We start from the raw sequence: 15,847 nt of genomic DNA on the forward strand, positions 1-15,847 counted from the left end.
AACCATAAAATGGGCCTAAATGACCTTTTTTTTAAGGCATGTGTGAATGGGCAGGCATGATGCCTAGAGTTGGGCATCAAGTGGAGTTGAGTTGGACTGAGTTAGAGTTGACTCGACCTGAACCAGTTTTGAAATAGGTCTGACCCAAACTTGATACCGAGTCCAACATGCCTAACTCGATTTGAGTCTGGTCTGGCCTGGACTAATTCAGATCGAGTCTGATCCGATGAGAAGTACCGAGTCAGGTCAAGTTGGCACTGAATCGGACTGAGAGATGAGGGATGGAGAGACCAAGAGAGTGGATAGGAGGGAGGAGGAGGAAGAGGAGGGAGATGGTAGTGGGTGGTTGTCGGGCTTGGAAGATGAGGAAGATGAGGGAGGGAGGGAGGGAGAGAGGCCGGGCTTGGATGATGAGGAAGATGAGAGAGGGAGAGAGAGTTTGGGATTGAGTCGAGATAGGGTTATAATTGATAGAAATTATGTTATATATATATATATAACTTTTTTTTTTACACACTCTCACACCATAGTGGGATTTCACCACCTATGGGTACTCAAACCCTTGACCAGGTGTTGAAACTCTTGAGAGTCTACCACCAGAGCAAGAGTAAGGACCCGAGTCGAGTCGGGTTTCGGATCGAGTTAAGTCTAACCGGATCTCGTTTTGGGTCGAGTCGGGTGGAGTTACTAGGCAACTCGAACTCCACTCGGCTTGAGTAAAACCTACTCAGTTCGGATCGACTCATCCATTCGGTTCAAGTCAAGTCGGATCTGAACGAGTCAGACAAGTCGAGTTAGCCGGATCGAGTTGTCCCATGCGCCCCACCTTCGATTTGGATAGTCCATCATGTGGAGCCTCCTTTGATATGGACCATCCATCACATGGAAAGATGACAGAGAAGTAGAAAAGAAAAAGGTTAAAATGAAATAAAAAAACATATACAAAAATAAGTAAATTTCATCACATAAGTTACTTTTACAATGACACTTATCCAACTAAGTCTGAAAGTAACTTATCAAGTTAGAAAAGTTACTTATCGAGTAGCATCCAAACAGGCCCTTATTAATCCATGGAAGAGATTTTCCATCCCATCTAATCTCTCAAATCCACGGGACCCTTTCTCAGCTTCTTTAGAACCTTTTTCTGAAAATTTCTCCCACCAACCTATTCTTTCATCTGCATTCAGCACTTATTTCGCTGCCATTGAATTTTCCCAAGTTATTGGTTTTAGAATCAACAATCCTCGTCTTCATGTTCTGTTGCTCCATAATGCATGAATTCTCTTATGAAAGTGGATCGAGCATATCACCAATCACTCATGAGAACAACCCGTTTCTTGTTACCGAGCAAGAAGCCACTCACGTTTGTCTGTTCAACAAGCAGGACAGAAAATAACGATAGGCTAGAAGAACCGAGGGTCAGATATATAGAGAAATGTACACTTGGCAAGAAAGTATCGCGATCAGGGCCATTGATCTTGCGGGAAATAACCTGGAGTATCGGAAAACTCTGAGCTCTGATCATCCGTTCCATGTGTGTTTTACCCGTTGCACTAGAATGCCAAGCTGCATTGATTGGATGGCAACCGAAGTTCAATCCCCTTGATTCATGGCATAAGGTTCATTGCGGTGGCATACCACAAAATCAATGGTCCTGATCACTGTAAACGAGTGGCATACCACAAAATCAAGAGTCATGATAAAGAACATTTTCTACACTAACGTGTATGAAATCTTTATGATTTTCACTCAAAGCTACATAACAGGCTACTTAGGCCTCTCTACATTCAAGCAAACGCTCGCGCCAATCGATTTTTTGCTGCTTTAGAAATTGTTAGTGTCAATCTCCTTCCAACGGTAAAATGAGTTTATAGGATTTTGGTTGTAAGTAAATTAAAAAGCTTTAGGCAGTGTTTTAATAACTCGTAAGGGATTTCACCACCTGTGATTACTTGAAAATCTCAAAAGGAATACACAAGAACACACATCAACCTCATGTGCAACCCAGTGGTGCATTCATGGTATCCGAACCGTCCACAAGATGCATTCCTGAGAAATCCCCATAGCCCAAAAATCAGCCCAATCTGAAACTCTGATGGGCCACAGAACAGAGAATGTATTGAGAGGGAACACCATTCATTGGTTAGAGTGGGCAGCCTACTGTGTTGTGTACATATAATCAAGGCCGTTCATACCTTCATCCAGTCCAGATGAAGGGTCGGGCCAAATTCAGGCTGTTTTGCGACTCAGTTGGGCTCCTATGAAATTCAAGAGTGGTCATTGCTTTCCAGCTCTTCTGTGTCCCACCTTAGTCTTGGATTGTTCTGATTCTTGGGTCCTCAGGATTTTCTAAGGTAACACATCTTATGAATGGATTGGCTAAGGTAACACATCTTATGGATGGATTGGATTATGTCAGCAGATCATGTGAGCCACACATCTGCCTGGTACCCATGCCATTGGAGCACACGGGTTCTTAAAATGTAAACCCCACCTTATCCATTGAATATCATTTGTACATCCATAACAATTGTTAAGTGTTAAGATCCCTTGATATACATTGACACGCTATCTTCTGCTACCTGAGCTTTTAGATAAGGTGGTTGTTTGATATGGTATCATATCAAAAAGTATCGTGTATGCATTGTTCATGTGGGTTCCATCGTCCGGCCATCCAGACCGTTCATCTGGTGCGATTAATTTTTTATAAGAGGATCCTAACACTTCAACTGGTGACCTGCAAATAGACTATTAGGTAGCAACAACAGGAGTTCAATCCCTGACGTAGGCCTTTTCTCCTATCAATCAGTTGTATCTTTAATACACAATTCGAAGTAAATCAAGATATTTTGAGCCCCGTTATTTCTGGGCCCAACATAATGGAGACATTTCTTTCCACGCAGGTAATGGGGGTAGTCTGTTAACAATTTTCTTCACAGCAATGGGTCTTAGGTGTGACATGTGGGTCATTAATCAGGTGGACCTGACAATGAACATGAATGAGCTAAAAGCTAGGCTGGTCCACTCATTATCTGGACCACACTTTTATGTTGAATGTGAACTGTTGGTCATTTTTCTGACCATACTGTAGATATATTTTCTCATACCCTCTCCTCATCTGGTGAGTGGGGTGGTTAGATTTCTGAGCTATAATCATGGCATAACCTAGGGGTGCACATCGAACCGTTGGATCCGTGTAACCGGACCGAAACCGTTGGATCGGTCCGGTTATAGGATGCTAACGGTCCGGTTCTGGTTCCAAAATTTTCAAAACCGTTGATTACGGATCGGTTCCGGTTTAAGGCCCTGTGGAACTGATCCGAACTGTTGAACCGAACCGTAGATCCGAACCGTTAATCCGAACCGTGCCACGAACCGTAGATCTGAACCGTGGATCCGAGCATTCGTTTTTTTTTAAAAAAGCCCTAAAGTTCCTCTGCCTTTAGCTTTAGCGCCCCCCTGCAGCCCTGCCTCTCGCCCCTCTCGCCCCTGCTAAAAGAAAAACACGAACGATTTCATGCTTGGGCCGTTAGCGGTTTCGAGGGTGTTGGAGAGGACGCAGACAACCTCGTCCTGGTGAGCAACGTCCTTCACTTGCTTGGGCGAGCTGATTTATTCAATTCAAGCAATGAAAAATAAAATCAAGAATTAGATATTAGATAGATGGAGAGAGAGAGAGAGAGAGAGAGAGAGAGAGAGAGGGTTTGGAGATGGGGATTGAAGAGAGAGGATGCATTACTATTTCTCGACCCATGGCTGAGAGCTCTACACTACAGGCGCCCTCTCTCTCTCTCTCTGCTTCAAAACCCATTTTCCATGCCTTTTTTTTTTTTGAATTTCAGGACTGCCCAAGTTGGGATTTTTTTGGTCTTTTGACCGAAAGAAGGGATTCGGATTTCGGACTATAGGCAAATGGCGTGGAATTTGAAGAGATACGATTCAGGTGTCGAGAATAAGGCAGGGCTTGTTCTTCCTGCGACAAAAATTCGCATTGAAGAAGCAATTACTGCTGTCAAAGCTGGGAAAGTTATTGCGGTGCCAACGGATACCCTCTATGGATTCGCTTGGAAGGCCTAGTATGATGGAAAGCTTATACTTATATTGAAAAGTTCTTATGAATTGTGGCTTCCTTTCCTTCTTTAGTGGAAATTTAACTTAAAAGAAAAAGAAAAAGAAAATCCATTCTTCTTCTCTGGCATGGGAAATCAGTTTCAAAGGGAGGGGGAAGAAATGACAAAACATTATTTAATGGGGCTGGATTTTTAAAAGCCCATAACCATGGAACCGATCCGAAACTGAACCGTTTTTCACGGTCTGGTTCTAGGGTGCTAACGGTCCGGTTCCGGTTCCAAAAATTGTAGAACCGTTAGGAACGGTTCGGTTCCGATTTCACCCCAAAACCGGACCAAACCGAACTGTGTACACCCTTAGCATAACCTGATCAATGGTAAAGTTCTAGCGATTGGCCTGTGTTAGAGGGAGACTTGGATGTTACTTTCACGACTATGCATGACACAATTCATCTCTCCATCACAAATGTCAAACGAAGTCCATCCGCTCCATGGCCAATTGGCCATGTGTATTGTAACGCCCTGAAAATTGGGGGTCGAGCAGGAGCCCAACTCCCGAGTTCCAACGCATCACTTATGCAACATAAATAATGATGATTAAATATTGTCTGTATTAGCACATTAAACATGAATGAGATTACACTAAATAAGCATATCATACTGCAGAGACAGTTAAATTACGCAAGTGGAAGACTGTGATAAGTATATAAAACGTATAAGTGGGTGTAAGTCCCTATAGTATGAACATGATACCAGGTTAAATAATTACACGTTTGGTTCCAAAATATACAAAATGATAAAGTATAGTGTCATCTAATCCATATCCCTGTAACCCCGGTGACCTAACTCCAGGTCTACACAGACCTGCCAGAGAGTTACAAATTGGAGAACTCTTCATCATCGTAGAAGTCAGGCTCCGTCTCGTAGGTTTCGACATCACCCGAAACTATAACAGAGTCTGGTTGGTGTTTTAAAACACCGTCTCAGAGTGGGAGTGAGTGATCAACTCAGTGGAGCTATAAGGCAAAGGTTAACACGTTATCAATTCAGTCAATTAGTAATGATGAAGCAATACAACAAACATTCCTAAGTACTCTGATTAATGCAAGGATGATATGTATTAATGATGCATGCCCTCGCCTACACTCCCTCTACGACATCATCTCACGATCCGGCATGTAATACTCCCGCTGTGCTCAACTTCAACGCCAAAGGCACATGCAATGCGGTGCATGTGCGTAATTAGCCAAGTTCTTAATTAGTCTTATTCATATAGTAGGTTGGGAAGCTAAGACACCTCCCTTTATATCATTTACCCAAACAATGATCCATATAGGGTCATCAATCCTAGTTAATCTCATACGATAGCAGTTCTAAGTCGCTACAGAGAGGCTCTTCACCTCAGCACATGCCTAATTTATACTCAAAGTCACTACGGAAAGGCTCATCACCTTAGCATAGTCCTAGTATATATTCGAGGTCACTACGAGAAGCTCGTCACCTAATCGTAAGCCAACAGCTCGAATGCAGTGTCTCATACCACCGTATTCGGCTCACGAGTTTGATTTGCTAACTGGACACTACGGGGAGGCTCGCCGCCCCAGTGTAGGCTGACAACTCGACCACGGTGTCCCATACCACCATGCCCGGCTTATGAGTCTTAGCGGATCGAGGTACCAAGGTTAAACGGGCATTACATTGGTTAGTTGGTATCTTAGATTCTAGCGTCCATACATGGTGAACATACATTAGGGCAATCGGGTCACTTGAATAGCTCAACTGGTACGAGTGCACATTGAATTAATCGACATGGAGCGCGTAAACACTCCTCGTGGCCTAACCACTGTTGATAATTACCGTACGACTCGGATTCATCGCACGTAACCGTCGTGGCTAAAATAGTCCGGCTATCGATCGTAAACCATTACCGATTGCCTAAACTACATTGTAGCCTCAATCATACTCCAAATAATAGTATTCATATGTGATAGTCAAAGACAACATGTGACAACCAATCTAGATATAAATCTCATTTGAGCATTTCAATAAACAAATAGTACACATGTCAGCATACTTAGGTATTTCATCCATAAATCACATAGTAGTAAGATATGTTACATAAAGGAAACTGTAACTATAGATAAGGAAATTGAGAATCTTATCTCAACGCCCTCATTAAATACATTACAACAAGCATTTTCTCATTCAAGCATTTTATAAAACAGTTAGACTACACATATCAACATACACGTAATATAGTAGTTATAACAGGTATTATAGCAAATCCTTCTACAAGGGAGTTTTCACATGTACAACAATCATGTATTCTCAAACATCAATCATAACAAGTACAAATCATAATTCCATATTCAATCAAACATTTCAACGAACACATAAAATGCATTAAAATCAACATAGTACACATATATATGTAATATATGGAAAACATCGTATTTAAGCACATGTGATCGCAATCAAGTCAGTCATAAATCATTAATTGATATTAAAAGCCTTAAAAATCATAACTTAAATGTTTATAGTCCGCACTTTTCGCCGGTAAACTCATATCGAACTCAATTCGAACACTAAGTCTTCGTCTACGGCACAACGGCAACTTGAATCACGAAATAGGTTAGCTATTTTGTCGATTCTTCTACTTGGATACCTAAAACGGATTAGGGTTAGGATTTCTTACTAAACAATGGAGTCGAAATCGCTGGTGTAACGACACGGGAGAGACGATTCAGCACGTAGAGCGGTGAGATTGAATCCCAGCAACTATCTCTCACTCTCTCTCACTTCTCCTCACCTTTTCCTTCTCTTTTCTCTCCTCTCTCCTAGGGTTTAGGAATTTCATATGGAATGAGAGAAGAGTGGGTTTAGGTCCTTATATAGGCCCAGAACTGATGAAAATGACCCCAGGGCCATGGTATACTTAGGTTATAATCAAAGAGTGGCTGTTTCGATCCAACGGAGTTCATCTGGAGGCCCATTTCCTGCATACGGTCGGGGAAAAGTTCCCTGACGTTGGATCTAGCTCAAGTTAAGACTTCGGTCCGATCGAATCAGTGGATTAACCGTGGAGGACTTGTTTCAGTTCAACGATCACCGGTACTCGATCAGGGCCACAAGTGCACTGACATATGTTTAAAATTTTTCCTGATCCGAGGGTGTAATTGGGTCAGAATCTGACGGTCTGAAACTTTAAATTTTTTCTGGAAGCGAACGACCCAAATCACTTAAGTTTGAATTCATTTTCTAAAGATATTCGCATTTCTCACACACTTTGCTCCGGGCTCAAGTTGTGCGTTTTTAGGTACTATTTGGATTTGATTTCCGAGATGGTTATCAAGCCTAGTAAGGCGGTCATAATCATATAGCTTTGTGGTAATTGGACTTTTGACACGCGGTCCAAGTCCGATACGGAGTTTCATAATGCTCCCGAGAGCAACTGGGTTTTGAGATTGATCCTATATTTTTAAGTAATATAGCGTTAGAGATTCTGCTAGTTTTTGGGTCTTACAGATGGTGTAAAAAGCGGTTCAAGCTAATCCATCGATTTATTCAGTTTAGCACTTAATTAATTTTCGTCTAATTTCTAAAGGATTTGGTCCTCAGTGATTTCTGCCTGAGGTGGTACTTGGATTTTTGTACGGATTTTTTCGAGACGTTACAATCTACCCCCCATAAGAAAAAATTTCGTCCTCGAAATTAGTACCTTTTCGTACTCCTCGAGAATCTGAGGGTAGTTCTTATGGACCTCGGCTTCTGTTTTCCAAGTAGCCTCTTCCTCAGTGTGATGTGTCCATAGCACCTTCACAAGTGGGATAACCTTACTATATATCACATGTTCCTTCCGGTCTAGAATACGTGTCGATCGCAGTACATAAGTAGCATCCTCACTTAACTGTACCTACTCCCATTTGATAATGTGGGAAGGGTTAGGAACGTATTTCTTCAGCATAGATACGTGAAATACGTTGTGCACGCCTACGAGTGGTGTGGGCAAAACAAGGCGGTAAGCTACCACACCCATCGATGTAGTATTTGGAATGGGTCAATAAATCTCGGCGTAAGCTATCACGCCTACTATTTTTTTTTTAATTTGCTCAAATTTTTTTTTCAAAATGTTAATTATTTAACAATCTTGATTTTTTTTTAATCTCAATTTTTTTTTTTCACACTTATATTCCCTAAAATCTCAATTTCTAATAAAATACTAAGAATGTAGAGTGGAATTTTTCATGGATATTACAATGCATTTAAATATTAATTCAAATGCAAAAAAATTGTTATTATTTTGTACTCAATTGGTATATATACACACACACACACGCACGCACAATCGATGCATTCAATCATTTAATACAGAAATAATGTTAGATATAAATAAATAATATAAAAAAGGGTAGGTGTAAACGTCAATTTATAATGGACTAGGGACTGACGCAAAAACAAATAAAATCCGTCTCTAAATGTTGTAGGTTAAGTCTTGGTTGGTACTTTGCAACGGACCAAGTTAGTCGCAAAATATTAGTTTGCGATCCATTGCAAGTCATTTTAGCGACGGATTTTGGTCTGTCGCTAAATCCCACCACTCTTAACCGCCACATTTTCTATTAAAAAGATGCCCGCGACGGACATTTTCCGTTAGCGACGGACTTAAGCTCGTCGTTAAACTAATCTTTTTTTTGCGGCAGACGATGTCCGTCGGAAACGTAAATTTTGCCCTCCTGGACTGCTGCATCGTGTATCACAATCTAAAAATCAGATGATGCAAAAATAAGGATGGTCCACTAATCCAGTGAGCCACACATGAGAAAACACGAATGCTTCAAGAAAAGATGATCGATGATCTCCATCCAACATATAGAACATCGCGTACCTGATTAGCTGATATATCGACTTTTTGGCCACGACCAATGGACCCCTTATAATGAATGGTCCAGATCCTTTACTCTTATGCCACATTGGCAGGTGTGCCACACATGGCCTATTAAATCGGTCCTTGATCCCAAAGTTAAATGGGAAAAAATGATAAGAATACACCTGCAAGTAACAACAATTAAGACACTCGACTTACATGTAATATGGAACAAAAATCATTCCGCTTCACACATTAACTAGGCCCCGTTTAAATTGCACCGCTAGGAAAACTTGAGATCTAAACAACGTGGCCCACTGATGGACCGCTAGGATCTTTCACCCCAGTGGAACATTGGCACGTATAGTGGCATGTAGATGAGCAGCATACACACTCATGCGGACTTAGTAAATGATGACAGCTCTTTGCAGTCCCATCGTGTTATTTTAAGAGAATGATCACCAGCCAACGGCACTAACTTGTGGAACGTACCTTTCCTGTGCCACACGTGTAGAACATTCGCACCATGAAAATGGTAGGCCCCACTGTGAAGATTGCCCCTTCTTTAAGATCAGGCGGATCTAAGACCGTCAGTTGTCCAATGATTCCAACGGCCTGGACAATCTAAATTGAGTTCGGTACCATATAAATTTACTGCTACATGCACCTGTTCGACGCTATATTTTGAAGTATATCCAAATCGGTTTACATGGTCCTTTATTTTTTTTTACGTGTGTCACCAAACTGGTAGCCAACCGTCCTGATCTTTTAGCCAGATCATGGGTCCCGCCTGATACAAGGCTAGGATGCACCCTTCACAAGTGTCATGTTGACACGTGGGCAAAATCTAGTGCTTTTGAAGTGGTGTGTATGGAAGGAAAACTCCCTACGTTCACGTCATTAGTGGCGAACACAAGCCAGCCCTTTTAATGTTGGTTGTTTAGTCCTGAGGCCGGCCTATGGGTCTAAAATTTTTAGCCCAAGGTAAGCTAATTAGTGCTATAAGAAGCCCTGTGAAAGTTGTTGAACCAGAGGCCCGGGATGGCTATCGGGCTTTCAGTCATGGCCTGCTTTGACTGTACTTGGACTGAAATTTATATTGGCCTGCGGTCTGGACCCTGGCCTAAAATTTACGCTCGTTTATTAATTGGGCTGGTTTGGGCCAAGTTTACGCTATTTTTGTATATCATGCATGTTGGGCACACTTTCAATGGACCCAACACTTCTACCCTTTCACGAGCCGGAGCAGGGTTCACCACTAGGTTTAACTTTGACGGACCCACTTGGAAAGACCTTGGCCCAACCCGGTCCAAGCACAGACTGTTCACGGCCCCACTAAACAGCAAACCCCATGGACCCATCTTCTAACTGCCATCATTTATGGTCTAAAAAGTGAAATTGGTTCACTGATCAGGCAGGTGAACTGAAACTTGACCACTTTATCTGAACAGGTCATCTAACACTCCACACTGATGGCTGTCACGCTGAAAGGTCGTACAGAAATCTTTGGATTTTCGGTTGTCAGGCCCATCGTGCATTCATCCACTATAGATGGCTCCGGTTCATGTACCCAAAACCTCAAGATTAGATTATTAAGCTTAACCCTTTGAATAGGAAAAGGTCAACAGGCCATGACCCTGCTTGAACTGACGAGCCTGACCCAGCTTTGGGCCAAGCTGGGGTCTCGAGTGCATTTGGTTTGATCAATTTTTAGGTAGGGCTTGGGCTCAAGTCATTTTAGCCCGACCCGACATGACATTTCATATACATGTGTTAAATTCTAGAATATGTCATTTCAATCCTTAGGCAACCATCTATCCTGAATGCAGACTATATTGATTTCATTCCCTTAAAAATGACTTTTAGTATGTGCTGTCCAATTAATAAATAGATAAATTAGGAAAATTTAAGGGGGATATATATTTTATCAATTTTTGGGTAGGGAATGGTTGGATCCGCAACTTTTATTTATTTATTTTTTATTTTTTAAGGTCGGGTGTGAGCCTGTTACGCTAGGCACATGCTGGATATGGGCCTGGATCTTAAGTTTTGGATCAAGCCCAGGCCAAGCTTGACCAGGCTAATTACCACCCCTGATAATGGATGCTAAAAAAATGGACGGTCAAGAGATATTACAGCAACAGTTCACGATCAACCATGAGAAATGCCAAATATTGTACGGCTAGGATATTCTGACCGGGAGGTTTTTTTTTTTTTTCCCTCTCTGCTGGTTATCCACAGTAGAGTCTCTCAGTGTGGGCCAATTGCGACTCCGGCGTGGCAAAGTTAACACTCGGGTTTTTGGAAACTAATTCTACCGTGAATATCAAATGAGCTGGTTCAATAATCCATCTCTACATGTGTATGAAAAAAATGAACCGAGGGCCTAAGTTCGACCAGCACTTGGTGGTTCATCTAATGAGTGGACCTTAGTTATGGGCAGATGACACACGTGGTGGAGACCTGGCTGACCTGGCCAATTCATCAGCCAGTGAACACTGAGCATGCATTATACAAAATAAAAAAATAAAAAATCAGAGTACACTCCTCAAGTGCGCTACGCATGTGTGGATGTTGAGCTTTTGGACTTTTTTTTTTTTTCAACTGTCCATTTTTTCCTACAAATTTAACCTGACTGATCAGTGAACCTTTGTATATATCATGTTCAAAGCGTACCCTATCTGATGAATGGCCCAGATCATGGACACCTATGACGTCCGCTATTGTTTCTGACACGTTCTGCCCTCATCCAATCCTAGAAAGGATCGAAATCAAGGCAAGGACAGAAATGCGTCCCAAAGATCAGAGCAGGACGTCACACGCGTTCGTGTATAGCACTAACAACACCGAAGCTATGCGAGCCCACGATGTTGTATATGTAAATCCACCCCGTCCATTAGGTTTGAACCCTTATTTGAACGGTACATACAAAAGATCAGCCCGATAAATGCCCCTTAAGAACAAACTAGTGAGAAACAATGTAAAATTAATCCTGAAACCACTTAACTTCACTTGGTGGGGCCCACCTGAGTTATGGATGACGATAATTTCTATATCTTCACTTCATCCCGATGAATTACGCCTGATTAACAGGTTTGGGGGTGGGCCGATCAAAGCTTTTTTCTTTTTTTTAAAGAGAGAAAAAAAGAAAACGTCATGATGGCGGGTCATGCAAGCCAAAAAAGCGTACTGTTTGCATGTGATGTGCTGCAGGGCTCAGTCGTTTTTAATCCATAAACAAATACGTACATCCACGAGGGAATCATTAGGACACTCGGCTTTTCTTGATGCTTAATGGCCTTTTTGCAGACAGTCATCACCTCTTTCTCTGTTTTGAAAAAGCCATCCTAAACTTTGTTTTGAAGGTACCATGTCATCATGGCCATTTTACCTTTTGAGTGCGAGATAGACTCTGATGTAGGCCCCAACCTGTGTTCTTATTTGAAGGGACTATGGGCCTTCCCTGTGAACGGTCGGATGGAAGACCGGGAAAGTCTTCAAGGTTGGGGATCCTGTCAAAGGGACCACAATGCAATAGTTGAAGTAGAATATTGTTCATACTTTCGTATTTAATGGAATAGGGCTGGGGCCTGTTTGGGACGCGGATTGCCTACTCCAAAGTAATTACCCACTGGACGGTGCTCCGTGGGCCCAACAACGATGTATGTTCCATTTTGCCAAATCAATTTAAGGCATGAGCCCAAAAATGAACACATCAAAATCTCAGGTGGTCTACGCTACAGGAAACAGAGGTTATTGAAAGCAGTATTAAAAACTTTTTAAGCCAATGTAAGGTTTATTTGCCAATTAGGTCACAAAGACTTGGATGAAGGGAAAGCTCAAATGTTATCTTAAACCATAACTTTTCTGGTCCCTGAAGAATGTTTTAATGGTGGCCGTTCAATCATCACTGTTTCTTGTGGTGTGGCCCACCTGAAATTTTTATCTGGCTCATTTTTGTGATCATGCCTTAAAATGAGCTGGCAAAATGGATGGACAATGTGGATAAAACATATACATCATGATGGGCTATAGGAGTGTCATAAATGACAGAGATTGCCTGCCAAAGTCTTTCCCAAAGAACTTCCTACCACAGGGACCTAGGTGGGGATCACTGTGATGTTCCTGAGGAATCCATCTTGTCCATCTACTTTGCCAGAGCATGTTAGGACATGGGCCTAAAGATAAAACAAATTAAAAACTCAAGTGAGCTGAGCGATAAGAAAAAGCTGATAGGAAAATGCCTACCATTAAAACTTCATGGGTTCCACTGTGATGTTTATATGCCAAAATATTATCTTAATCCAAAACTCCACTCCCACAAATGTTTCAATGGTGGACATTTAATTAATCCTCACTTTTTCCTCATGCAGCCCACTTGAGTTTTGGACCAGCCTCATTTTTGGGCAATGTCCCAACATAATCTATCAAAGCGGCTGGATAAGGTGGATTTCTCACAAACATCACAGTGTGCCCAACTTAGCTTTCAGTCCCAACAAATTTCCTTGAAAGGCTTTTGTAGGCAATTTGCCCCTCTTTGAGTGCCCAACTATAATTTTTTCTTTTTTGGGATAAATGCATGCCATCCTAGTTAGGGTTATCAACAGCTTGGTCCTAGGCATGCATCGGCCTGGATTTTGAACAGTTTTGATTTCCTAACAGGTTAGGACTTCAAATTTCAATTTTGCTTGGCCCAAACCTAGTCCATTGACAATCCTAGTCATACTTAAAATTTAAAAGAGCTATAAGTTTGCTCTTACATGTATGATTATGTAACACAAGTGCATGATTTAGACCGTCCAGTTGAAGGGGAAGGGTGTTAAGATGAAGATCAACATCTACCTTAAGTATGCAAAACCTTGAATCCATAGGACAATTTTTTATTTTTTATTTTTTTAAATTATTATTCAATAATGCTCACACTTCTTAATTACATCACTTATAAAGAAAAGATAAAAATCCTAATTAGGAGTCTTAATTCAATTAAAATAAAATTTATTTGAAATAGTAAATTTTATTAAAAATAGAAAGTTCTAATTTAATCATGCTGGATAATTCCTAATACGATTACAAACAACTTAAGAAGATCACATATACTAAAACTCTAAAATTAAGAAGATACATTCAAATTAAATATTATTAAAAATAATAATTTTTTAATTGTAATTTTAAATTGGAAGTAAGAATTTTCTTGCGAAATGGACTGACGCGACCCATTACGGGGTCAATTGGCCCCGAATAGCTTGTTATAATAAAGATTCATATGTCGCGTGTCCCATAATGATACTCAGATCAAAAGTTATGACCAATTTACGGTTCATACTTTGAACGACAATTTCTCCATATCAAGAATGAATTTTTTTTAATTGAATGCGCCTAAGGCCCAGTTACGTCATGCCCTACATAGGACTGGGCCCAAATATGATGGGCTACATCTGCTTTCATTTGGGCTTCTTTCAATCTAACTGTGATAAGAAAAGATCTGCACCATGCTCTATATTAGTTATGGTCTCGATCTCCTTTCGAGTTCCAAAACATCACTTATGCAACATAATTAATGAATGATGTATGTTGAATGTATTAGCACATAAACATGGGATAGATTAAGCCAAAACGCAGATATGATTCAGGGGTACGTGAATAAAGCAAGCGGAAGACTTATAGTAAAATATGTGTACAAGTGTAAGTCCCTGAATTACATATACAACCGGATCGTGTAAAAGTGTTATTTATCAAAATTATAAGTACAAGTTACATCATTTCGTTCCCAAAATAGTCATCCCATAGATCCCGCACACCGAGGCTCGCTAGAACCCGTCAAAAATCATATAGGAGAAGGCGACCTCATCATCACCAGCTCCCGCTCTGCCTCGACGTCGCATCCACATCTGCAACATCGGGGCCTAAGACAGTCCGGTGGGTGTGTAACACCGCCGAAACGTGGGAGTGAGTGATCAACTCGGTGGAACAATAAGGCATGGTTAACATGCTATCATTCAATCAAACAAGAATGATAAAGCGGGGCAATTAAATAAATCCTAAGTACTCTTATTAGTACAGTATGAATGCAATATGATGCGTGCCCTCACACGTACACCCTCGGCGTCTTCATCTTACGTTACGCATGACATCGCCTCAAAGTGCGCCACATCTACAAAGCACATGCAAATGCGGTGCATGGATATGATTACCAAGTTGTTATTAGTCCAATTCATACGGCAGATTGGGAAGCTAAGATACCTTCCTCATATCACCATCCAAACATGATCCATACTAGGGTCGTCAATCCTGAGACATTGCATACGATCATATAGTTGAGGTCGAAGCAAGGCTCGCCACCAATCAATGCACGCCTTTCATGCCCTTACTACCACGGATCGGCTCGTCACCTCCTTGCGGTATCCAGGTATGCTCGAGGTCACTACAAAGGGCTCGTCACCAATCAATGTAGCCGACAGCAGCACGAATATAGTGTCCCATACCACCATAATCGGCTCACGAGTTTAGTTGCTCACCGGTCACTACGGGAGGCTCGTCACCCCAGCAGTAGGCCGACACTCGACCACGGTGTCCCATACCACCATGTTCGGCTCATGAGTCTTAGCGGATCGGTACCATGGTTATTAGGATTTCACCGGTAAGTTCGGTACCCTAGATTCAAGCAGTAGTGCCCATACATGGTTAACATACACTGGACAATCGGGTTAGTTGACGAACTCGACTAGCACGAGCGCACATTGAATTGAACGACATAGAGTGCGCAAACACTCCGCGTGACCAAACCACTGCCGCCAACTCTAATACGACTCGGGTTCGTCTAATGCGTCTCACGTGGCGAAAGCAATCTCAACCACGACAAAAGGGTCAATTACCGATTTCCTGGACTAAGGCATAGTCCCAAACATCCTACACT

Source organism: Magnolia sinica, chromosome 18 (assembly GCF_029962835.1).
Source record: "Magnolia sinica isolate HGM2019 chromosome 18, MsV1, whole genome shotgun sequence".
Taxonomy (NCBI): domain Eukaryota; kingdom Viridiplantae; phylum Streptophyta; class Magnoliopsida; order Magnoliales; family Magnoliaceae; genus Magnolia; species Magnolia sinica.